Below are 25,871 nucleotides of genomic sequence, written 5' to 3'. Positions count from 1 at the left end.
ACTGGATTAATCCACACAAATTCAAATCAAATTATGAATACATATTTAACCGGCGATAGCACCTGGGTCTGGGTTATCAATAAAACAAGTCACACAATATCCATATCATTTCATTTCACACAATCATATCATTTCTCAAATTCTCATAACACACGATCATATCATTTCACAAATCAAATTCGAACCACAGACCCGCTATTCCGTTAAATATGCATCATAATCCAAACCCAATTCAATTATCCAATTCAAAATGCAATTCAATCAACCAAAACGAAAACACAGATTATAGAGAAGTCCGGTTACCTGATAGTGATCAATCCAGAAATCCAAATCAGATTGCAATAATTGTACATAATCAGCGCGACGTAGTCAGAATTTCAATCAGACGGATTATCAATATCATAACAATATTTCTTTTATAAAAATATTTCTATTTTTTTTTCTCTCATTCTTTCGCTTTCTGTTTCTTTTTATTCTCTTCTGATTTTATTCAAATGGAGAGATTAAATGTATTTAAGATATACAAATGAAAGTCGGTTAAGAGTGGGGGTAATTCATGCATGGGGCCCACGTGGTTAAAATAATGCCACGTTTTCTTTTCAAAAATAAAATGGACTATTTGTGTTTTAAACCTTCACATTTTTCATAATTATAAATAAGTAAATAAAAAAAAAACTAAGTTCAGAGGTATTTATAAAATTACGGATGTTACAGGTATTCAAACTTAAAAGCTTGTGGAACCAATAAAAGAGCTAAAGAAAAATTTATAAGGTTTAGATTTTGAGCGGGGATCATAACCCACTTGTATAGGCCGAATTTAGGGTTTAGGGTTTAGGGTTTAGTGCTCCATTAATATCAAATTTGAGAAAAGAGATGATCAAATGTACCTGAGAAAAAGAGCTGAGATAGCTGAATATTAGCAGGGCAAAATAGCTGTTGCGCTAATTAAGAGAGGCGAGACCTAGGAAGAGAGACGAGTTTCTGACAAAAATCGGACTGAATTCAGCCTTATATGCACTATTAGGATCGGTTGTTAGAAATAAAACAGATCTTGATACTATCAGGATCGGTTTTTATAAAAAACTGACCCTAATAGTTGACTATTAGGATCGGTTTTTTATAAGAACTGATCCTGATAGGTTCTGGATAACTTGTAAAATTTATAACATTAACATCTGGATCGGTTTTATGCATTATAACCGATCCAGAAGGTATCTGGATCGGTTTTATGCATTATAACTAATCCAGATACCTTTTGGATCGGTTCTATGCATTATAACCGATCCAGATACCTTCTGGATCGGTTTTCTTGATAATAACCGATCCAGATACTATCTGGATCGGTTATTAACAATAAAACCGATCCTAATAAAAATTCAGCAATTGTTCTTTATGAAAAAAATAATAGATATTTTTTTTAAGAAACTAGAAAGATATAATTTTTTTTAATTCCATAGAATAAACATATGAACCAAGGTGTACGGTCGTGATAATACAATCACAATGCAAATGAATTCGCCAGTCATTTCCATTAAGGACTGGAAGAGCGGACAAGTGGGTGGTTCTTCCCTTTTGGTGCCAGTAGGATTTACCGAGAGAAATATGAAGATACAAACTTTAATAAAAAAAAGAGTTGAGTAAAAAGTTAGTTGAAGGATCATCAAAGAAAGGGGAAGAGATGGATGAAGGATCTTCGGAGTCAGATGAAGAACCAAATGAAGAGTCAGACTGAAAAATGTTGGTTCTTTGAATTTTGGATGACTGTAGCTCTGAATATTTTTACTGTGTTTTGTAATTTAACACTGTTTCTTAATGAAACTGGACCTAGGCTTTTTACCAAAAAAAAGAAGTGTAATCTTCCTTTTTTTTGAGAGAAAAAGTGTAATCTTATATGTTTTGGAATTCTAGATTTATGGTTGTCTTGGTGTGTGTTTTTGTTTCTTTCGGAGGTTTGTCATCAGCAATGACACTTAATGGGGGGATAGGTGTTGTGATATGCTGCTTGCAATTTAGTTGTCTATTCTCTGAAAATGTATCTCTTTCTTGTTCAAATTTGCCAAATGTTACATCGAAATCATTTATAAGATAATTTATTAAAATAATTTATAAAATAACATGAATTAGGATTCACTATATTAGCCTCTCTATGGAACACCATCCCTTCTTAAATTCTTCAATTGCAGCAGTACCGGCAACCACATCTTTTCTTCATTGCAACCATTCAGAGTGTGGAGAGAGAGAGAAGCATGTGAAGTATCAAGTATGTGATATCGGCCAATTTTACATTCCATTTGTATAACTAATATATTTATTCAAGGAATAAAAACAAATTATCTTTCTAATTTCTTAATTACTATCAGGATCGGTTCTAACCAATAACTGATCCTAATAGTTCAAACTATTAGGATCGGTTTTTGGTTAAAACCGATCCTGATACTATCAGGATCGGTTTGTAGTAAAAACCGATCCAAATGATTGAACTATTAGGATCGGTTTTATTTAAAAACCGATCCTGATAGTATCAGGATCAGTTCCCACAAAAAACCGATCCTAATAGTAATAAATTAGGATCAGTTGTTACTAAAAACCGACCTGAATAGTTTTTAGGATCGGTTTTTTTAAATAAACCGATCCAGATACTTATTAGGATCGGGTGTCCCATATAACCGATCCAGATAGGCCGATCCTGATTCCTGTTTTTTCACTAGTGTAAATTTTCCGAAAACTATACCAAATAAGACCAAACTTGTACCAAAGATCCCTAAAAAATAACAAAACTAACCAGCTTGTTAATTTATCATATTTGACCAAATTAAACCATATTTAAATCAAATTGGACCAGATTTGTACCAAATTTGTGCTAAAAACAATGCTTGTAATTTTTTTAGTATGACATCATCCAGTGGTACAAAACACACCTAGAGATGCTACTTTTACTCGATTACCCAGATCCGATCTGGAACTGAACCGGATCCAACCCGGAACCGACCCGGATCCGATTAATTTGGATAGGGTATGGTTTAAAAAATATAACCGGTTAAATTATGGGTATGGTTAAATAATTAATAATTTAAATTATGGATTCGAACCATAACCGATACTGTAATGGGGTAGGATATGGGTTTTATTTAATTATCTGACCCATAACCGAACCCGACCCGATACCTGTATAAATACCCGATAAAACATATATTAATAACTATTAATATATAAAAATACAACTTTGCATATTAATTTTTGCATAAACTGTGGTGAGCCCAGTACTTTTTTGAATATGAGAAAATAGAATGTAGTGACATATTCACTATGTTTATACAAATAGATGGATGCCAAATTTATTCCTTCTATAACAACCGCATTAATTTTTTAAATAAAATTTATTACTATGGATGCATCCTTCAATATTTTCCTTAATATCCTTTGCATAATAATGAAATTAAAATTTATTGCTCTCATTTCTACAAATTATTAGTATTCTATTCATAAATTTTTTGAACCATAGAAAATGAAATCATTATCTCTAATATTTTACTTTTTAAAAATTATATATTTTCTTCAATATTTTTTTTCAAAAGTTATTTTCTCTCCATCCTCTTGATTTTTTTGTGATATATATCGCTCCGGATCCGGAACCGCTCCGTATCCGAACCGGACCCGATAATCTACAAACAAGTTATGGGTATATATCTACCCGGAACCGAAAGACTTGACCTGAAATATCTATGGGTAGATAGGTACCCGGATCCGGACCCGATCCGAATTGAAACAGATAAGTGTATGGATCGAAATTTGAACCAAACACTTTTAGGGTACGGGTCCAAATATAATAGTATCCGGACCCAACCCGACCCGATAGCACCTCTAAACACACCCCAGATGTGATGACTCGCTTGGACTTGGACGAGGAGCTGGCTCGGTCCATGTTGCCACAGATGATACAGGAAAATATCAGCACATTGCTCTGGTACCCGATCACGGGACACAAGATCTCCAACACACAAGTAATTTAAAATTTGATATGTTAGTAACTAATGTAGTCGGACATCCACACATATCTTGAATAAACATATGCGCTTCCCATCTTGCTCTATTTGACATTTCCAGGTATTTCAAGTAAGAAAGCCAAAAAAAAAAAAATCCTTCAAAGTTAATTTAGTGAACACTGCACATGGAATGGTTAGAATAGGATGAGAGGACCCGTCACCATCTTGCTTTATTTGACATTTAAAAAAGTAATACAATAAGTATTTATTATGTGCTTCTATTCTTATAACTAACATTACTCAAAAATACAGATGTGCAAATTTTAAAATTTAGAATTCAATACACACACTACAATTATATAAGAACTTAGACTATGTATTTAAATTAAATTAATCAATGATTTATTTTGAAAAATAGACAAGGGAACTAACATGACATGTTAATCTTATAATTTTTTTTTTTTGTGAAAGGCATTGGCAGCGTTTGCCTTTCTTTTTAAGTGGGAGAAGGGTTCTACCTTTAACATACACCACGTACCTCCCATTTGGGCCCACTTAGGAAACTTTTTTTCCTTGATTCCATTTTTATGTCAGGGAATCTCTTTTTTCTTTCTCTTCTTTATTTCCTCTACTGTCTGGGACTTGAGAATTCTTATTTCTCTGAATTGCAAAGTTCGATAATCATCCGACATTTTTATTATTATCCAACATTAATTACAAATTAATAATAATATCCACAATTTCTGAGTATTTTTAAAAATGCCCAAACTGGCCATTCAATAGCCGGTCCAACCTTTTTTTTAACCTGCCATTAAATGACGTTAAATTATACTAAGATTAAAAATTCAACCTTTTTAAAATATTTGTTAGATTACTTATTTTAATGTATAATAAGCAAAATTATACTAAATTACGTTAAATTACTTTAAATTTTAATAAATTACACTAAAATAGAGTAAATACGCAAAATTATACTAAAAAACGGGAAATATGCTAATTATACCTCCAAATAAGTAATCTAACAAATATTTATAAAAAATGAAATTTTAATCATAGATTTCATTATCTTGCTCTTTATGGTGTCTAATATATATATATATAGAGAGAGATGGGCTACAGTGAGTTGCGAAGTAAAACGTGTTTCTACTTCACGCCGTATTTTTATTTTGAAAGTCCAAATGACCGATCCAAACTGTTAGATATTTAATCCATATTGAAATGTGCTTGGAGACCAAATTTTATATTTTTTGGAATTTTTTTACTATTTATTAAGCATTTTTGAAAATTGCTGTTTTGATGTGAACAGTAAAAAACAGTAAAATTTTCTGGACCAACTACGGTGAGTTGCGAAGTAAAGCGACTATTTTACTTCACACTCATATTTTGCGATTTTAAAGTGCAAAACATCGATCCGAACCGTTCATCTTGTTCTCCATATTGAAATGTGCTTGGAGAGCAAATTTTACATTTTTTGGAATTTTTTTACTATTTATTAAGCAATTTTGAAAGTCGCTGATCTGATGGTCCAGAAAATTTTACTGTTTTTTACTGTTCACAGCGAAACAGCAATTTCAAAAAATTCTTAATAAATAGTAAAAAAATTCCAAAATATGTAAAATTTGGTCTCCAAGCACATTTCAATATGGATTAAACATCTAACGGTTGGGATCGGTCGTTTGGACTTTCAAAATAAAAATACGGCGTGAAATAGAAACGCGTTTTACTTTGCAACTCACCGTAGCCCATCTCATATATATATATATATATATATATATATATATATATATATATATTAGGACTGGCCATTCAATGGCCGGTTTGGGCATTATTATTAATTTTTAATTAATGTTGGATATTAATAAACATGTTCGGATAATCATTGAAATCAACATGTTTTAAATTTTAACATTCAATTTGGTTCACTTTTAGGTATTATTTATGATCGCTTCATTCGATTTTTACTTTACCTAACCGAATAAATTGATCCCAATTAAAATATAAACACTTTTATTTTTTGAAAGCAACAATAAAAAAGGTGAACACGTTGACTCGCCTGAATAGATCATCATGCCACGAATAAGTTTTTACTTCAAAAACAGGGCACTATTCATCTATTCTGATTAAAAAATAAAATCAATTAATTTCTGTCAATTTTTTGTAAATTTTGCAGTTTCAAATTACAATTACGTTATATTTCTATGATTAAAATTTCAAGACAAATAATTATAGTATATGAATCATCCTAGAAAGTCACCAATAAAAGAAAATAAAGCAACTTGTAATAAATTGCTAGGATCGTACCTATACATTGCAACAAAAACATATTATAAAATGAAGAAGATTAAAAAATTTATTTACAATTTGAATTTCAAACTTTGATGCAAGTAAAGGGATTTGATAAGAAAAAGATAAATAATTTGTAGAAATATATACATCCCATAGGAAAAAGCCGATAGGATAAAAAATATTTTGTGAAAGTGAATTTGTATTAATAAATTAATTGCTCTATTTTGCGGCACCAACTATAGTTAATGTTACTCAAATCCCTCCTCAATATATATTCTCCATATGATTAACAACTGATATTAAATACGAACCTAATATACTAATAAAAAATAATATTTTATCTTATCAAAATTGAAAAAGTAAAATTGTAAAAAGATTCACTTAATTAGCTTAAATTGAGTAGTATTAAATTTGGAGATATCAAATGCTGATAAATTTTTTTTAAAAGATGTTAGCATTTGATATTCTTAAAAATAAATTGATCATCCATCATAATTCTTAAATAAGAAAATAAGGAATGAGAGATAGCTAGAGAGGAGAAATAAGAAAATAAATAAATTGATTTTCTCTCCAATTTTGTTCTCTATTCAATTTTAATTGTAACATATTGTGTGGTAATATGTGCGGCGAGTATATTTCTAACTAAATTTAGACTTCTACTTGTAAAAAAAATACATTTAATCAAAAGAAGACATATTATTTGATTAGAGGCTGATATTAAATCAAAAAATTTATCTTTCAATCATAGCTGTTAGCAGATCAAAACATCTACGTGTATCAAAACCTCCCATATATGCATGTTCTTTGCCACTTGTCAATTATTTTAAAATGGATGATATGGACAACCAAAATAGCAAAATAGAGGAGTAGGTATTTATTAAATGTACATGACGACCACCGTGAGTTGTTGGGCTCTATGTTAATAATTTTTTTATCAATATATATTTTAGTGAGTCTTTCCCACTAAACTTCAAAGAAAAAAAAAAAAAAAAAAAGACAACCGATTACCCCTCCTTAGAGTCCATACTAGTCAATCTCAATTTTACATGCTATTTTAAGAAATCCTACATCTACAATAAATTTTTACTACAAGAATTATTCATGTTCAGCAACTTTTTATGCCCCGGCCAGCAAAGAAAACGATGTTTGTAGAAAGTATCAAATGGTTAGCTAGTCACTTAAGCAATGAATTTCCATATCATCAAAGAGGAAAGAGGAAGTAAAGAATAAAACATATGGGTGTCCACATTACGAAAAACAAAAGCATTTTACCACTTCTTCTTTACGAAAAGCAAAAGCATTTCCTCGTCTTGCCATTAGCTCCACTTCTTTAGAATAATTAAATCTTCAAATTTACAAAAGAGAAAAGAAAATTAACTTTTCAATCTACTTTGATATGCTTGCTGTTTTGTGATTATTTGTCCTTGTTGGTATCTTCCAGTTTTCTTTTCATATTTTCCATTTATTTTATGGTAAAATAGGAGTTTAATTATATGAACTATTAGTTGTACTTTTCATATTTTCTCCATTTATTATGCTCAGTACAGCACCGGTAGTTCTTGTTTGTATTTGTAATTAGTGCATGTAATTTTTTCTCAATAATTGATAGTTTGATACTACCTAATTTATAACCCGTTCTAATTTCCTGAAAAGTTGACACTTACCTTAATTGTAATATATTCTAATACAGCAAATGAGATGCACTTGAGATGGATAATTCACTTTCAATTGGTATTTTCTCAAGCTCAGATGCTTAGAAAATTCAAACTAAACCGTCAACTGACACTCATACTCAGAAATTGAATCTTTCTTTGAACTCATTCAAAGAAAATATCCTTCAAACAATGGAGTTTTTACTTGAGATGATCTTTTCAAATGAATTTGACTATGTCATTGACCTAGTTTTAATTTATTAGAGCACCAACTTGAAATCAAAGCTATATATGGAAACAAAAATATAAATCGGACAAAAATACGCACTAAACAACTCAATAAAATGAAACACAAAATAGTCGATATTTTAGTGCATCTATATTAATTTGATCATTATTATCATCAGAAAGAATAACCCGTCTATTTAGATTTGAACAGTCGAAACCAATACAAATTAATGAGACGGAGGGGATTGACCATTCCAATAAATATAGGCAACTATTTGTCATTATTTTGGTACTAGAAAATTTGGTCCATGAAATATTATTTATGTATATATGTATCTGTTTCGTCCAGTAAATAGAAATATATAATAAAAAATATTTCAAATAATTAAAATTAATTAACTCCTTATAAAAGAGATTGACACCAATATATTGACTATAATCTATATGAATCATTATTGAACTATCAAAATAATATAATTCAAAGAACCTATATATATTTTCCCATCTAAATATAGCTGAAACAGATGTTCCATGCATGTTAGTAATTTCAATATCGATCTCAGCTGGGTACACAGAAGAAAGTTTTAATTGTAAGGATGTTATTCAAGTCTAGTAGAAACTGGAAGCACCACTTAAATATAATACTAAACCTAAGCTATATGTTCAATTCTACAAACTTAATAAAATACTAATAAAAAAATCCTTATTTATTTACTTACGAACTTAATTTATTCCATTAAAGTTTTTATTTTTATTTTTTGTAGACTGAAGCTTTCAATTCTCAGTGTTTCACACCTCTATACCAAACAGAAAAGAGCTATACAAAATGACACTGATGCGGACCTCTGCAAATTACATGCTTTGCTCTAAGTTGCATAATCTTTTACTTTATCTCTCTTTTTGTTTATGCTTTGCTCTAAGTAAACAGATTCTTTCTCTTTTTCTTTCTCTTCGTTTTATGCTTTGCTCAAAGGTTTGGCCAAATTGGACTTCAATTGCAGGAATTTAGGCTAAAACCACTGTTTTTGGAATTTTTTTTATTCATTAGTTTTTTTATTAAAATAGTTATCTTTCAAAATTCTAGAAATAAATAAAATTTGATCGCCAAACACATTTTGATATGGAGAACATATTAAGAATCTCAGCTTGATTTTTTTAAAATTTGAAACCAGAAAACAATCTAATATCTTCTCTGTATATATATTTATATACACACACACGCATCTTCAGCGCATCCTTAATAATTTGCTAACTAACTTGGCCCTGCTCTTCAGCGCCTGTTAACATATTAAATCTTTAGCCAACACCAACGATTTAGTCATGTTATTAATTATGCAAATTCAACAAAATCAAGGTCAAAATCAATACCAACTTAAATGGGAGATGCCAGCAACAACAGGGCCATAACCTAAAGCAATGCAAAGTGAAAGATATTTTAAAATCTATCAAGTTCCAAATTAGCAGATGGTGAAAATTACTTCTTTATTTATGGTAGACTAGGCCAAAATTTAGTGTCGAGGAATGAATATTCAGATCGGATAATTTGATGTGGGCAAAATTTAATATAAACTTAAACAGTTTGGAGCCGAAATGAAGTATGGAATATTTGGGGATTTCAAGACTTACAGGAAAATCTGGAGTTTTATAAATTTACTTTTGTTAATAAATTTGTGTAAGAGAAAAAAATATGCATCTTTTTTTTTTATTATTATTCCTTTAGCTTTCTAACAAACAAAAAAAGAAGAAACGGTAAACGACATTTATTTTATAGGAGGAAATTAATCTCAGCAGAATACAGATGGGTAGATCTTTCCCATTAGAACGAAGAGAGGCGTAAATAACAAACTCCGGTGTAAAATTGACCAGTATTGTAAATATCGGTATGCGCTTGTCGGACGGATATGGTACCGTCAAGTTATTATTCGAGAATAATTGAGAATATATAATTGGACATAATCGAAAATAATCAACTGATTATTTGAAAGAATCTGTAACAGTTTGATCACCGCCAACGACTAATCGGATGATTAATTGGCCTAAATGGATGTTTTTTACAACACTGAAATTGAGTAACAATAACTAGTGTGTAAAGTGGCAAAAATTGCAATTTACCTAAAATCTGTGTCCTATTTTGTGTAATTGTGTGCAAACTACACTGAATAAAACAGGGAGCACGTGATATGGATAAGGAATTGTTGATCTTGCCTCCCACGACAGAGATTCGTCAATAAAGAAAACAAAGTTGTAATAAAAAGAAATTCCTAGTTGAACAATAAACCAATTTTACGGAATATATGCCATTGTGGATAAAAATATTATCCATCTACTTATTACTTTTTTCTGTTATTGTTGATATTTATTTATTTTTTATTTTTGTTCGGGCGGGGGGGGGGGGGGGGGGGGGGGGGGTGTTTCAGATCCAGTGAAGTAAACCAAAGATTGGATTTTAAATCTGAACCATCCGATTTTGATTCCGTGATAATTTATCCGAAGTGGAGCACATGCATCCTGAGAGATGAATTCGAATCATGAAGCAATCTCAAGCAAAAGAATTCGAATCGGACAGTCCCGATCCAAAACTCAAAGATTAGATTACTTTAGGAGATCCGGACCCGGAGGGGGGGTAATTTGTGTGAATACTTATTATAATCCTGCTGCTCTTGTTGAAATGCAAAAGGGTTCTATACAGTGGCGGAGCTGGTTGGAATAAGAGGCGAACACCTCTATTTGTATGTTTTGTTTTGAAAAAATAAAAATAAAAATCAGTTGAGGTTAAAAATTATATAATAATTGTACCTAGTCTTGAATTTCTCACCAAATTATACCTTTATTTCTCACCAAACACTTGAGCTTGGCCTTATGTGCATGCCAAACTTTTGGGCGGTGTCGTACAGAGGATAACTTAGAAAGACACATCAACTTGGCTGAGTAAAAGGTACTTTGGAATATTGAGAATTTTGCATGTTGATGCAATGGCTGTGATTGATTGATCTAAATTCAGATTAAATCTGAGTCATTTAATCAGATAATATGTCATCTTTTGATGGAAAAGTGGAGAAGAACTAGTGATTCCTTACTAGATCTAATTATGGATTAACTTGACAAGTAGCTATCTATTGTGAAACACTTCAATGGAATAATTTTCCAATTTGTTTAAAGACGAAATGAAAATTCCCATTTTTTATAATTTTAAGTTTTTTTTTTTTACTTAATTGTGAAAGGATATTTTCATAATATATTATAGATATATATGTTCTCTTAGTTAATTATAGGGAGTTTGGAGGTATCTTTAATTAAAAAAAAATGGTACCAAGTGTCAGGTCTAAAATTTATGGCGTTCTTCAGTACTTCGTTTATATACTTCACAAAAGATATGTAGAATGTTGTTTCTAATATTTGATCTTAAATGTAATCATTGATTAAGATAGAATCTATATATATCAAAATTAGCCTAATTTCCGACTCATTTGTGACTTGCTTTATTGAACTTTCTTCTCATCAACGGTTGAATGTGGCTTGGGCTTGGGCCTTGCTTTGCTCCATTGATGCATAAACAACGAATCTATTTCTTTATTGCAAGGGTAAGATGTTTGGAATGAAACATTAATTTAACAAAATTCAACAATTCAGCACGACTATAGATAAAATCTGGTCCATCAGATGTTGTTCAGCGCAGTACTGCATGTACTGCGCACCAAAACAATATGATAAAACTGAATAAATTGTGGCATACTGCATGTACTGCAATGTGTTTCCTACCTACTACTTAATATATAGCATGCAAAAATCATTTTTAATTGTGAATCATCTAAATTGTTTATATATATATAACCTCAAAATTGTTTCATTATAATTTGCAGAAAAATTAAAATTAATTAGAAACCTATTTGCATATCTTTAATTTTAACAATAATCACTTTCTTCTTACAAGCCACTGGAAGAAACCAAATGAAATAGCATTTTCACTATTTAAAAACAATCTAAATTTAAAAGTGATCTCAATTTCGATAAATATCCAAATGATTGCATCACTGATCTTGACCTTCTGTTAGCTTAAAAAATGATCAAATGTGTCATATTGTTAAGTAGAAGTATAAGCGGCTGCTGAAAAGTTAGAAGTAGCCTTGATCGAGTTGACACAAGAGAGGGCGACTAACATTAGCAATGCAGATCTTTAAAAAAATCATACAGGACTATATACAATTCATACAATTATGTTACATATATGCTCAACCATTTGATTATAATGCAACAATAAGTTGAAAAAGGGGCCAAGCAAAATTATTTACTTGGAATTAGCATACACAAGTAATACAACATCTTATATATATACCTTTCAAAATTATCAATCCTAAGAGCCAACATGTGGTACCATTCTTTGTTATTAAAAAAAAAGATGGTGTAAAATTTTTAATTTATAATTTTCAGTCTAGTGAATTTTTTTTTTCTTATTTACTACCCTCTTTATTAAACGAAATAAGTTAACATTACACTTAAAGAAATAATTTAATGTATTTTCATTGAAATTGCTAATATTATTTTCTTAAATGGAGATCACAACTTAGGACTGACATTATGTTTTTTTCAGTCATGTGATCAAATAAATTATTATACAATTATTTACTAGTTAGTAAATAATTTATTTTAAAAGTCTGGCTACTATGTTCTAATTTGTCCATATTAATTAGTTCATGGGCTATGGTTCTAAACCTAACATGTAATATTTATTGCTGTCACAATTTTTAAAAAAATAACTGTAACCTATGTAACTATACGCCTAGTTTGTGTATTTGGATGATCTAACGGTCCAATAAGAAAATAAGAACATATTAGCACGAATTGCATGGTAAAACAACCCTCCAATTAATATCAAGCAAGGTGTTTCCTACCTACTACTTAATAGCATTCACAACCTATATTTAATAATGGATTAACTAAAAAATGTTTCTATATATATGTAATCAATATAATGAAACATAAAAATATGATATATTAAAAAATGTTTCATGCTAATTTGCAGACATATTAAAAAATAATTAGAAACCTATTGCATATGTTTACTTTTTAAGTAATAAGACACTGGAAGAAACCAAATGAAAATGAAAAAGCTAGCATATACACAATTTGAAGAAATCAGTCAAAGATCAATCCAAATTAAACTAATTAGGTAGCTTGCTACCACTTAGCTTCATAATATTTAGTACTGATATTTTTGTTCTCAAAAGTGCTCAAATTTGTTATTTAAATTATTTGAATTTTATAAATTAACCATATGTTGGAGACCTCATTGAAGACATGAGAGGACTTCTACATGTGGCGAGTATGTCTAATTAAAGAAATTTAGACTTCTACACGTAGAAAAACATTAAAATGATGCATAGAAACAAAATATTTGATTCCATGATTGATATTTAATCAGAAAATTTATCTGTTAATCATAGTCATTGGCGGATTAGGATATCTACATGCTTAATATAAAAATAAAAAATGTAACTTGTATTTGGTTAATTTGTTATTCTCGTTCTGACAATCTACATACGCATATTTTTGTCAAATTTTATTTTTTTTATGGGCTCTTAATGAATTAGGGGCCCAATAAGTTTGTACAAAACTTACTTAGATGTATGCTTGTGTAAGCGTTATATTTACTTTCAGAAACCAACCAATTAAAAGACGGACATTTTTCTCAAATATGCATGATACTAGTTTTCATTTTTAATGAGGGATAAAATGAGTATTTTATTACTAGGAAAATATGTTTTAAAAGAAAAGACAATAAAATGGTTAAATTTGTGAGTTTTTAAGATTAAAACGGTAAATATGATATTATTTTTAGAAGGGGTAATATATAATTCTTATCAATGATGCCACAATATAATGGAAGATACTAAAATTCCTCTCTTATGGATTCCTTTAATTTGTTACTAATAATATATAGATGATTCATGCAATTGGAAATGTAATGGATACATCCATTTGCAATAAACTGGAGGTTGTTAGAACAATTTAAGAACAATGCTTGTGTTCTGGAATTCCACATTCATAAGTTTATAAATGATATGATCCATGCATGGTGTTTTCATTTTTATTATTAATTATATTATATTTTAATTAATTTTGTCAAGTCATGGATTATTCGTAAAGGTCCTCAATTATGTTATTATTATGAAAACATTCCCTAATAAATATCAAATCTAAAATCCAAAATTTCAAAAAAAATAAAAAAAAATAAAAAATCCTGACATTGCCTGACAAGTTAAACAAAACTTATTAAAATGGAAGAAACTATTAGTTATATTTTGTTGCTTACTGATGCTGGTAAATGAGTATTCTAAGATAATATTTTTTTTAAAGAATACTTTAGATGACAAAACAAAACGGTTCTTTATAAAATGATATTATTCTTTATATGAAAAGCTTTAGACGACAAAACAAAACAAAACTGTTCTTTATAAAAAGAAAGAAAACAAAAAAAAAAAACTGTTCTTTATAAATAAAATGATATTTTTATAAAGAAAATGATACTGTTATTTCTATGAAAAGCTTGCTAGATATGTTTTCCTTGGTTCAAGTAGGATATTATCATCACGGGATGCCATAAATTTTATAAGTTTGAATTATAAACCATACTTGTAAAAATTGAGTTCATGGGTTATCGGATCATAATTCTAAACCCAACTTGTAAAATTTTTATTGGATTCATAGTGGAAAAGAAACTAAATGTGGCCTTAGTGACTATAAGCCTTGTTTGTGTATTCGGGTTCTAACGGCCCAGTAAGAAATTAAATGTAACCTTGGTTTTAGAAGAAGTATCGTTTTTAATTGTGGGTCATCTAAAATGTTTCTCTATATAAATGAAATAATATAACGAAACACATGCTATGCGGTATTCATGATTCTCATATTTAATTGATTCTGATTTCATACCCTACAAGTACTATATATTCTCTAGAAACCAATCAGAGGTCATGAGACACATCCCAACAACACTATGAAAACCAATAAGATTAGATATATATAGGATGGGCGGTCAATACAATCAAACCGCAATCGGCAGGGTTATAAATAAGGGAACATGCAACAACACCAGATCTTGGCAGTGGAATAAATGTATATTAAATTAAATCTGATTATCTTCACATGCGAATCACATTTTTATTTTATTTTTTTGTTCGGAGAGCGAATCACATATGGTTGCGTACCCATAGCTTTCATATACTATTAAAGAACCTGTCCCCCACATTATTTATGGAGGAGTCCACCACTAGTACAAGAATCTGACAATTATGGTTGTGTAATTAATCTTTGATCTTAATTATAAAATAATAATTAAAGAATTTTTTTTAAGGAAAAGCAAATTAGATGATGCCCATATTTATACCGCAATCAGTTTGGACTTGTGCATTTTATCACATTTTCCTTTGTCGATCTAGTATGTATTCATATAGCGTGCAATTTGTCACAAAACGCAAGCAGTATGGCATTTGTACATTTCTTCTCTAACTTCTTGTGAATTAATTTGTCACAAACGCATGCGGTATGACATTTATACATTTTTTCTCGAACTTCTTGTGAATTTCTCTGCCCCAAAACGCATGTAGTTGGTAGTGAAATCACATGGTCTCTGCTTCGAACTAAAGAGTATGCATTTATGTTCAGTTTAGTTTTTTACATGACTCTACTAGACTTGATATGCTAAACTTAAATGTGCAAAAAAAAATTTAAATCATGGATTGCTTTTAAAACAGTGGTTGTTTAATGTCATTAGCTCGACCATTCCCCATTTATTGTTCAGATGGTGTGTGGTAGGATTCGTCTTAAGGCATAGGCAGTTTGTCGTACCCGTAGTTACTCCGGAGTGTGACACTCTTACAAGTTTCTTATGAGTTGACCTCCGGATGGCTCGGAAGCTTGCCTCGAACTTACAAAAAATTTGGGAAGTCATTCGCTATTTAAGCAACCAGATTCTGCAAGTTTTTTTGTTCAGTCTCCTAGCGTTGTCATCAGAGGCGGAGCTACATTCAAGGAATGAGGGTCAATTGACCTTCATTTATTTAAAAAAAAAAAAAAAAAAACTGAACTTATACACAATTTTCTATATAGTATAAAGTAAAATAGTATAGATATGGAAATATTGACCCCATTTGCAGTATGAAAATTTTATATGACTGATCTCCATTCATGTTTGTCGCCCATAACTTGAAAGCCTGGCTCCACCCCTAACTATCACGATTGAAGTGATTTCTCCATTGGTCTCGTCCTGCTTTTCGAAGAATCTTTCCATCATCCATTCAGTGTAAGATTTGCAGGATGGTTGTTTGGTCGTATTGCCTCTATTGATAAGGTTGTTAGGGTCGTTTTTTATAATTCAGTTGCGGTGCAGCCCCTTAATCATTTTTAATTACATGATTTGTATAGACTCGGTATGTGCAGTCTCACAGGTGACATTCTCAGTGCCTAGGTGGAAGTAATTGACCTGCCACTACAATGACACTCGATAAAAAGGCACTTGGTGGTATAAACTATCAGCTGATGCTTGATGGATAGGTTAATTTCATTAATTATTGTTGTCATTTTGGTATTAAGTTATCTGAACTTTGAAAAAGAAGACCCAGATAAACTCAAATTTTGACATATTAACTATTTACTTGATATCAAATTAGGGGCCGGATTTTAAATGATACCAATTTAGATTTGCAGGGATATCGATGTATTAATAGGAAATTAATTGCTTTACGATACATATATATAAACTCAAAAGTTGAGTTATCTCAAGTGATATTATTTGTCTGTATTCAGATCCTTATTCGAATCTTTTCGGATTCAGATATTTAGATGTGAATAATTTATGGGTATAGATACGATTTTTGCATATATAGATAAGGATATGGTTTCCGAAGCATATACAGATACATATAATCTATATTTGTATTACCCGCTTGTATTAGAATCATATACGGCTAGAGAGGAATGTAGGTTTTGGTATTCATTGATTGAAAAAATAAGTATGTTGGTGATTAAGTATTTTAATGAAATATATATTTTCTAATAACATAATAAATTTTATATGAGAAAAATATTATTTTGTTGATCATTATGTTTGAAACTCTGAATTATATATGTGTATTAAGTTTTTTTTTAATAAAAAATAATTTATTGAATAACATTTTAGTTTTAGATCAATTTGTAAATTTAGTATACGAATACAATATCTGTTAATTCTCCAATCCGTATATGTATTCGTAGATGTCGTTCTTTGTTCTTCTAAGAATTTTATGTTACGAACATATTGTGCAGCTAGTAACAAATGCTACTTGGGATCGTCTCCAATTTGAGATGTATATTGCACTCACACTACTAAACTTGCATCTGAGGATGCAAATTGATTGGTATTGATATTCTTTGCCTTGTGAATGAAATGGAAACTGATTGAACTTCAATTCAATTGAACGGAGATGAATGCAATAGATTTCATTTAGAATTTTTCTTTTTTTATCAAAATGCAGCGGATATTGAAATGTATTGGGACCTTTCACATCTCAACGTTTAAATGAACATTTCACATCTCATTTATTATAGACTGATTCAAGTTCTTAATAATTACCAACAAATTTATTCTTCATTTAAAAAAAATATATTAATCTGATTAATTGATCTAAGAATAATAAACAGATTTAAATTTATTATAATTATTATTATTATTATTTATTTTATTTTTTTACTTTTGAGGATCAATTTGTGTATTTAACAATAGAGAAATAAATAACTAGAATTGATGAAATGAAGTCGTATGTATCGATTAAATTCAAGTAACCAGAATAATTACACATTCATATTATTTCTCTTTTTAATTCATCCAAAAACAATTATTTTGACATAGTTATCCAATTTAGAAATAAATAAATTGTTAGAGTACAAAAGGTGCCATAATTTTTTTTCCAATATAGAAAACAAATCAATTAATTAAACTGCAAATTAAAAGTTTCTACGTTCAAAATAAAATCTTTTGATACCTTTCTATCATTATAAGAATTGGTCGTATCTAATCCAATTTCTTCAATCAAAAATACTTAATTAGTTCATTTTTTTTTACTTACTAATTGCAAGATTAAATAATAAATCATATAATTAAAATTCGGTACACATAATAATACTTAACTTACAAGGATAGCAATCCAAATTATTTACTAGAAGTTACAAGAATATGCACTCTACCGAGCTCCCATCACTTCATTTTTTTTTTTTTTTTGATCATTTTTTTTCCTTATAATTACTAACGAAAGGAAAAGAAAAAAAATTGGCGCCTTTCAGATTTCTTAGTTGAATTAAACGTTCCTTAATTTTATCACCTATTTTTTTTAAATGTAAAAGTACAAAATCAGAAATTGTGGATCCAGACATTTAATAATGAAATAATTAGATGAATGGTCTTTTGATAACCGAGATAATCGGGACTTGAATGACTTTGACTTAGGCGATGGCATTCACAGCAACAGACTAACTGAGCCATCTAAAAGCCCGTCTCTCGTCTTGTCTTGTTTCATTTATTAGTAAACAAAATTAGTAAACAAAAATAAACTCTATTAGTAAACAAAATTCACATTTGAAAGAATAAAATAATAAACTTAACCGTAAACATAAATAACAAATTGTATTTGTATGAATAAGCATTAAAAAAAATTCACATTTGAATAATAAAATAATAAATTGAACTATAAACAGAATCGTAATAAAATACAGAGAAAAAAGGGGTAATAAAAAGGTCTCCCCATCCGCTGCTATGTTTGTAGAGTTCAATCCATACCATGAAATTATGATGGAAGTACAATGAAAAGCTGACGATGTTCAATCAGTTGCAGCGGATTGAATGCTAATAAAGGGCAGTGGTGGCAGGCTTGAGGGGACGAGATCTAAAGTAGTAAAGAAATCTCTGGCAGAATCTCTCTCACTAGTCACTAGTCAAAAAAGATTTCTCTCTACATTCAGGCTATAGTCAAAAGTTCAAAACTGTGGCAAGCAAGAGCAATCAATTTTGATTGACAGCACTGAGCCAACATTTAATGTTTTGATCCATTATGTTCTCTCTCCTATTTCAAACGATTGCCGTTTTAATGTTGTTAGATTTTAATGCTTGAGTAGTTGTGCCGTATTATTGTGGAATCCTACTGGGAGAGAAGAGATACCACTTTTGGTCTATGATCCGGTAAATCAGAAAATTTTGAATATAAGAAGGTGAAGAAGATACCTGATTGTGTAGTCACAAAATTTGCGAATTATTGGCGAATTATATCTGAATAATTTGTTTTTTTTTATGATGCCGAACCGAACACCGAATTATTTGGTTGATCAAACTTTCACTAAATTAAACCTGAATAATTTGCGAATTTTACAATTTTTTTCCAAATTTGACAAATTATTCGTGAATTCTTTCCGAATTTTTCCTAGAACATATTTTTTTGGGATTTTTTTGCTTTCTTGCAGAACTGAGTTCTTTATTCCGAATAATTTCAAAAAATTTCCGAATTACACCCAAATTATTTCTGAATCACGAACTTTTAGCTTCGCTGAAACAAACCTGAATAATTCATTTGTCACTATGGAAGATACACGGTATGTCTTAATTTATAGAATATCATGTATTCCATAACAGTATGTATGTAGATTGTTTTGTACTAATTATTCATTCACTTATTTATTTATACATGCTAATTGAGAATACATATATGTTAATAATTACATTTGTTGTAAAATATATATATAAATGTAATAAAAATATATTGTAATTTTGTATTTCAGTTAAATGCATGGTTGATTAATGGTATTAAGTAGAAGACATGAATAGACTAATGTTCTCATTACTCAAATAGTTTGCTTAGTGGTTGAGCTGATACTACTTTTAAAAGACTTATTTGTTTGTTCAGCTTCATATATCGATAATTTGCATTACTGTTGGTCTTTTAAAAATTGTAACACCCGAATCAATAATCCAAATATTATTATATATGGTTGATAAAACCTTGGGTTTAATTAAGTTAAATGAATTGTCAAAATTGTCAAAAAAGAGTTACTAAAATGAGTGTCTATGGTACTATGCATATCATGGGTTGGTCCGTGCTACAGCTCAATATTCGAGTTTTCAAAATCCTAATGGTCGATCCGAACCGTTCATCTTGTTCTCCATATTAAGGTGTTTGGAGACCAAATTTTACATTTTTTGAAATTTTTTTACTATTTTTTTAGATATTTAGAAAATCACTTGATTTGAAAATTCTGGACCATCCAAAAACAGTGATTTTCAATAAATCTAAAAAAATAGTAAAAAAATTTCAAAAAATATAAAATTTGGTCTCCAAACACATTAATATGGAGAACAAGATGAACGGTTCAGATCGACTATTAAGATTTTGAAAACTCAAATATTAAGCCGTAGCACGAGCCAAATCGTGATATGCATAGTACCATAGACTCACTCTACTAAAATTATATAAACGTTGATGAGACATAATTTAATTATGTAAATCCATATGACAAATATGTAAATTATGAGCACTACTTAAATGATCATTTGAATAATATAAATGATTCTTTCAATTATTAAATTATGAGAAATATTATTGTTTTTTATAAAAAAAATAAAGCTTCTTCTTTGAATTTGTCCTTTAATTGGCCACCATGTCTTTAGCGTTTTTCTTTGCCTCTTCCTTCGATTTGTTTAAATTCTTAATCACTTTTTGTAGGTACACATCCACATCTTTGATTCCAGAATTTTTTAGCAAGCCTTCCGCTAAATCTGCAGGCGACACCTTCACATCGAGAAGAAGCTCCTTGATTGAATCGAACAAAGGGTGATTCTCGATCCCGAGATAGTTCTTGGCCAACACCTTGAATGCATCAAAGGTGCAGTATGACATCTCGATGTGCATGTCCATCCTGCCTCTTCTGATCAGTGCCGGGTCGAGCTTTTCAATGTGGTTTGTTGTGAAGATAATAATTCTCTCGCCTCCGCATGCCGACCATAGCCCGTCGATAAAGTTAAGAAGCCCAGAAAGTGTCACTTTGTTGGTTTTGTCAACTTCTTCGATAGCTTTTGATGGTGGCGCCTCAGTTTCATCCTTGTACTTCTTCTTTTTCTTGTCCTTGCGTTCACCGGTGAGGTCGAGAGAGCAGTCAATGTCCTCAATGACAATGATGGACTTGGCGGTTGTTGCTAGAAAAATCTGCCTCAGCTCTGTGTTGTTCTTGATTGCTGTCAGCTCAAGGTCATACACATCATACTCTAAGAAGTTGGCTATTGCTGCTATCATGGTAGATTTGCCGGTCCCGGGTGGGCCATACAGGAGATAACCACGCTTCCACGCTTTGCCAACATGCTTGTAGTACTCCTTCCCCTCACGAAAGATCACAAGATCATCCATGATCGCTTTCTTCCTTTCGGGTTCCATTGCGAGTGAGTCAAAGGTAGCGGGATGCTCGAAATCTACATGACTCCATACCATGCTGCGGCTCACACCTCCAATGTTTGTGAAAAGCCTTCGTTGCCGATTGCGTGCAATAATGGCACGGCCTTTGGTAAGGACATGCTCCAGATAATCATTCTCTATCAAGTTGCGGTGGCGCTTGTGGAAGCTGAGTCGGTAGAACCTATTAATTAATATTTTAAAAATTATTTAGGAATAGACAAAATTTTACTCCAGTAATGTCTTACTAATTAATAAAACAGAACAGTGTTTGCTACCTGCATCTGGAAAAAAATAGCTTGAAGCCTTTGGCAAGTACGTACATTTACAAATTAACTTGGAATATTATGGAATCCGTTTAATAATTAAACTTACGATTTGCAATTGTATACAAGTGTAAAATATATTAATAAGAAAAATATAGAGAGAGTCATTTTGGAATGTTATGTAAATTTTCAACACCTTCGTTCTTCCATGTTGCTAACTGTTGTTGTTGATATGGGAAGCTGCTTTGAGGCATGCCACCACACTGTCACACCACAAAAGGTGTCGGTCACCTCCTCGTATTCATCAATGGTGATGAATGGCCGGTCGTTTTTCCTTCTGAGCTCAGCCTTTAGTCTCCGGGCATGCTCAAGGCACGCAGAGCTGAGGTATGCCTCAGCAGCGGAGTACAGCTCGTCTTTCCTCATGTGCTTGCCATCGTATTCATGCAATTTGATATGATTGAAAGGGTTGAGAAAAGAAAACGCCTTTCTGAAAGTAGTAGAGATGAAGAAATGAAGTTCTTTCGGCATGTGGTTGCGAACTATGGCCCATACGAAGAAGAAGCTTGCCATTGCCGAGCCAGCACCAGCCCAACTTGGTATTGCTACCATTTTCTCTTATTTTTCTTCTCTCTAGATTTTTCTCTTGACCAGTACTGTTAATAAGCTAGAAACACACACAAGGATATGAAAATGAATGAAAATTTGTATGCCTTTACCAGTGTTATTGCTTAGATAATCATTTTGTGGCGGCTTGGGTGATTTGACGGATCCTGTTATTCCTCAAGAATAATAAAAGCAGAAAAAATGGTGCAGGACTCAGAGATAAAATGCACCTCAATTCGTTGAAATTTTTAAGTAATTGCTAATTGGAGCTAATTAAAGGGGCTATTAAGCTAAACGCTATTTTTAAGTAATTACCTAATTTAAAAATACCTAATCAGAGGGGCTGCTATTTTCAGAGCGCAACTTCAGTTATTTTTTGCTTTTCTCAAATACTTATTTTTTAAAATCTAATTAAATCATGTTCTAATAAGAAAAGTTACTACCCGATTATAAATTGAAATATATATCTGATATGTCTATTTTAATATCTTACTTTTTTTTTCGAAATTTCCTTCTAATTTTAGAATCATTTGTTCTTTATTGTAACAACAACAAAATTGAATATAAATATAGAGGAACTATATAATGTTTAAGTACTTCAAAAAAATTTCACAAAATTATACTCATGGGCTCAGACTTAAAAGCTAGACAAAAAAAGTTAATCAAATTGAATTTATGATACTCATAGAAAGACTAATCTTAAAACTCGAATATACAAATATTCATCTGATTAATTGAAATTTTATACTTTTTTGTTCCGATCAGAGCCTTAAAAGACATAAATTTCTACTATTTTATTTTCTTCTTTGTACAAGTATACATAAATTTATATTTGTTATGTTTCCTATTTTATCTGTTTTTAATAATTGAAGTTGAATTTCCTGGCAACAAAATATAAACAAGTACTATTTATGTAGATAAAAAATATTAATGAGAAAACTCGGACTTACAAATACCTGTTAATTTAATTACAAATAACATGTTTCAAGTGGAGAAGACAAAGGAATCAGATGGTAATTAAATGCCAAAACAATAAAAGTTTTTGAAGAACTCACCTGTGAAATCTAATGGTAATTAATTTGCAGACAAGAATCAGATTGAATCACCTTTCTTCACAAATTGACTCGATGTATGACCAATACAAGGCTACTTAATTGACCATTCTCTCCACTTATATAGGACTTCATACGCTAAAATAGGAATAATTTTCAATACATTTATCGTAAACGTTTGACTAAAAAATAGTATAGCAAAGTATAACCTGGTAAAAAATAACAATTTTTTCATAATTAACTTATCATACCAGAAATTATCACATTACAAATTGAGCATGATCCTTGAATGCTCTAGTTTTTGTCCAACTCTATTTTATCAATTGACTTATCCAAATATAAAAAATGGCTTATAAAAAGCTAACTTCGGATTAGCAATCATATTTGATTCTATTATACTTATATAATTACTATATAATTCAGATGAAATTGCTTGTATGTTTTCAATTATGATCTTCTGGTCATTCTTAATAGATGTGATATGAAGATACTCCTAATTTTTGTCATTTATAGTGTCAATATAATAACCATTCTTTCTAATATCTTTAAAACTTAGTAGATTTTTTCTGGATCTTCTTGAATATAAAACATCATCTATTATTAATTTTGTTCCTTCAGGTAACAAAATACAAACTCTTCCGAAGCCTTCTATTAAATTAATTGTGTCAGATATAGTGTGAATATTATTCTCACCAAGATGCAATTGTGAAAAGTATTTCTTACTTTTCAATATGATATTAGTTGTTTCACTATCTACCAGATACGGATCTTCATTACTTATCATTGCGTCAACCATTTTCCTTTAAAATGCAAAAATAAATTATTTTTATTCTTTAAACTTATTTGCAGATCCATAATTTTGCAAGATATTGATCCGTAATTAAAATGACCCCAAAATGAATGCCATATGGATACACATATTTAGTGGAAACTAATTTTATTGAAAATGACCCCAAAATAAGACACACATTTTGATCCGTAATTAAAACATATTTAGTTTCCGTAATTATGAATTTTGTTATATGAGATTTTGGTATCACTTCGGCCGAAAATTAATGCGATTTTGGATTTTACCCCAATATGCGATTTTGATAGCACATACGGATCCCTAATATGCCATATGTCTTATTAATTTCTGAGATTTTGGTAGCACTTCGATCCCTAATATGCTTTCAGTAGCACTTCGGCCAAAGTGCCACCGGTCCAAATTTCAAATTTCAAAATTCAAATAGCCGATCTAAACCGTTCATCTTGTTCTCCATATTAATATGTGCTTGGAGACCAAATTTTATATTTTTCTGAATTTTTTAACTATTTATTAAGTCACTTTGAATATCGTTGATCCAACGGTGGCTTAATAAAACAGTAAAATCAGAAGCCACCGTTGGATCAGCAATTTTGAATTTTACCGATCTCTTCTTTTGTTTCTCCGTGAAATTTCACCGCTCCAACAAAGCTTCTCTTTCCCTTAGACCCTGTTCGGCCACGTTACTATTCCCATGAGAAAAAAAAAATTCAGTTCAACTGAAATTTTTTTTTCCATGAAAACAGTACTTTTCATTTTAATTTCCGTGCTCATTCCCACTTGCAGGCCGAACAGGACCTTAGGCTTTTTCATCCGATTGCCTCTACCATCGTAATTTTACCCAAGCCTTAATAGTTCTTTCAACAAGTCTTAATAATCCTATATATTCACAAGCTTTTATAGCTCTTTTCTCAAGTCACAATAATAGTTTTCCAATTAAATATACTCTGTAGATAAACTATTAAATATACCGCTAACGTCCATATTTGATCACTTACATCTCATATAACAAGTCTTAATAGTGTCAATGGTAATTCTAAAACGGATCAATATGTTTTAATTACATGTCTTTGTATTGGAGAAGGCAAGTCTTAATAGTACACACAACAAGTTTTAATTTTCCGTATCATCCATTTCTCATTTTTTCATTTGTTTCTCCCTCCCTCTGTCCCTATTTAATTATATACAACTCTTTTTCTATTCTAAAAAAAAACACTTATTCCATCTTGTACATCTATTTTAACCAATGGAGATCACTACTTAATTAGGAATGATATTTTTTTTGTTTGCATTCATGTCATCAAATAATTTATACAATTGATTAGCAGTTAGTAAATAATTTATTGTAAGAGTCAGAGTACTATATATGTTCTTATTTGTCCTTGGTAGTAAATTCTACAATTGCATTCACAATAATGAAAAAGAAATTAAATGTTGCCTCGGTAACTATAAGCCTAGTTTGTGCATTTGAGACGATACAATAAAAACAAAAGTACATGGATCAAAATATTCAGCACGTATTATACCAAGCAAGTT

At 30.4% G+C, this 25,871-nt stretch overlaps 1 pseudogene across 1 annotated transcript; it reads right to left on the bottom strand.

Annotated features, from left to right (window-relative positions):
• Positions 1-20,808: 20,808 nt before the first annotated feature.
• LOC144546237 (AAA-ATPase At3g28510 pseudogene) lies at positions 20,809-22,521 on the bottom strand (annotated as a pseudogene). The gene is made up of 2 exons (XR_013508726.1): positions 22,069-22,521; positions 20,809-21,790 (listed from the first exon to the last, which is right to left on the bottom strand). The product of XR_013508726.1 is annotated as an AAA-ATPase At3g28510 pseudogene (transcript).
• Between the last annotated feature and the right edge of the window lie 3,350 nt (positions 22,522-25,871).

This window comes from Carex rostrata, chromosome 29 (assembly GCF_964058835.1).
Source record: "Carex rostrata chromosome 29, lpCarRost1.2, whole genome shotgun sequence".
In the NCBI taxonomy this organism is placed as follows: domain Eukaryota; kingdom Viridiplantae; phylum Streptophyta; class Magnoliopsida; order Poales; family Cyperaceae; genus Carex; species Carex rostrata.
Note: the sequence above shows the minus strand (reverse complement) of the source record. Positions and strands in the feature narration are given on the sequence as shown.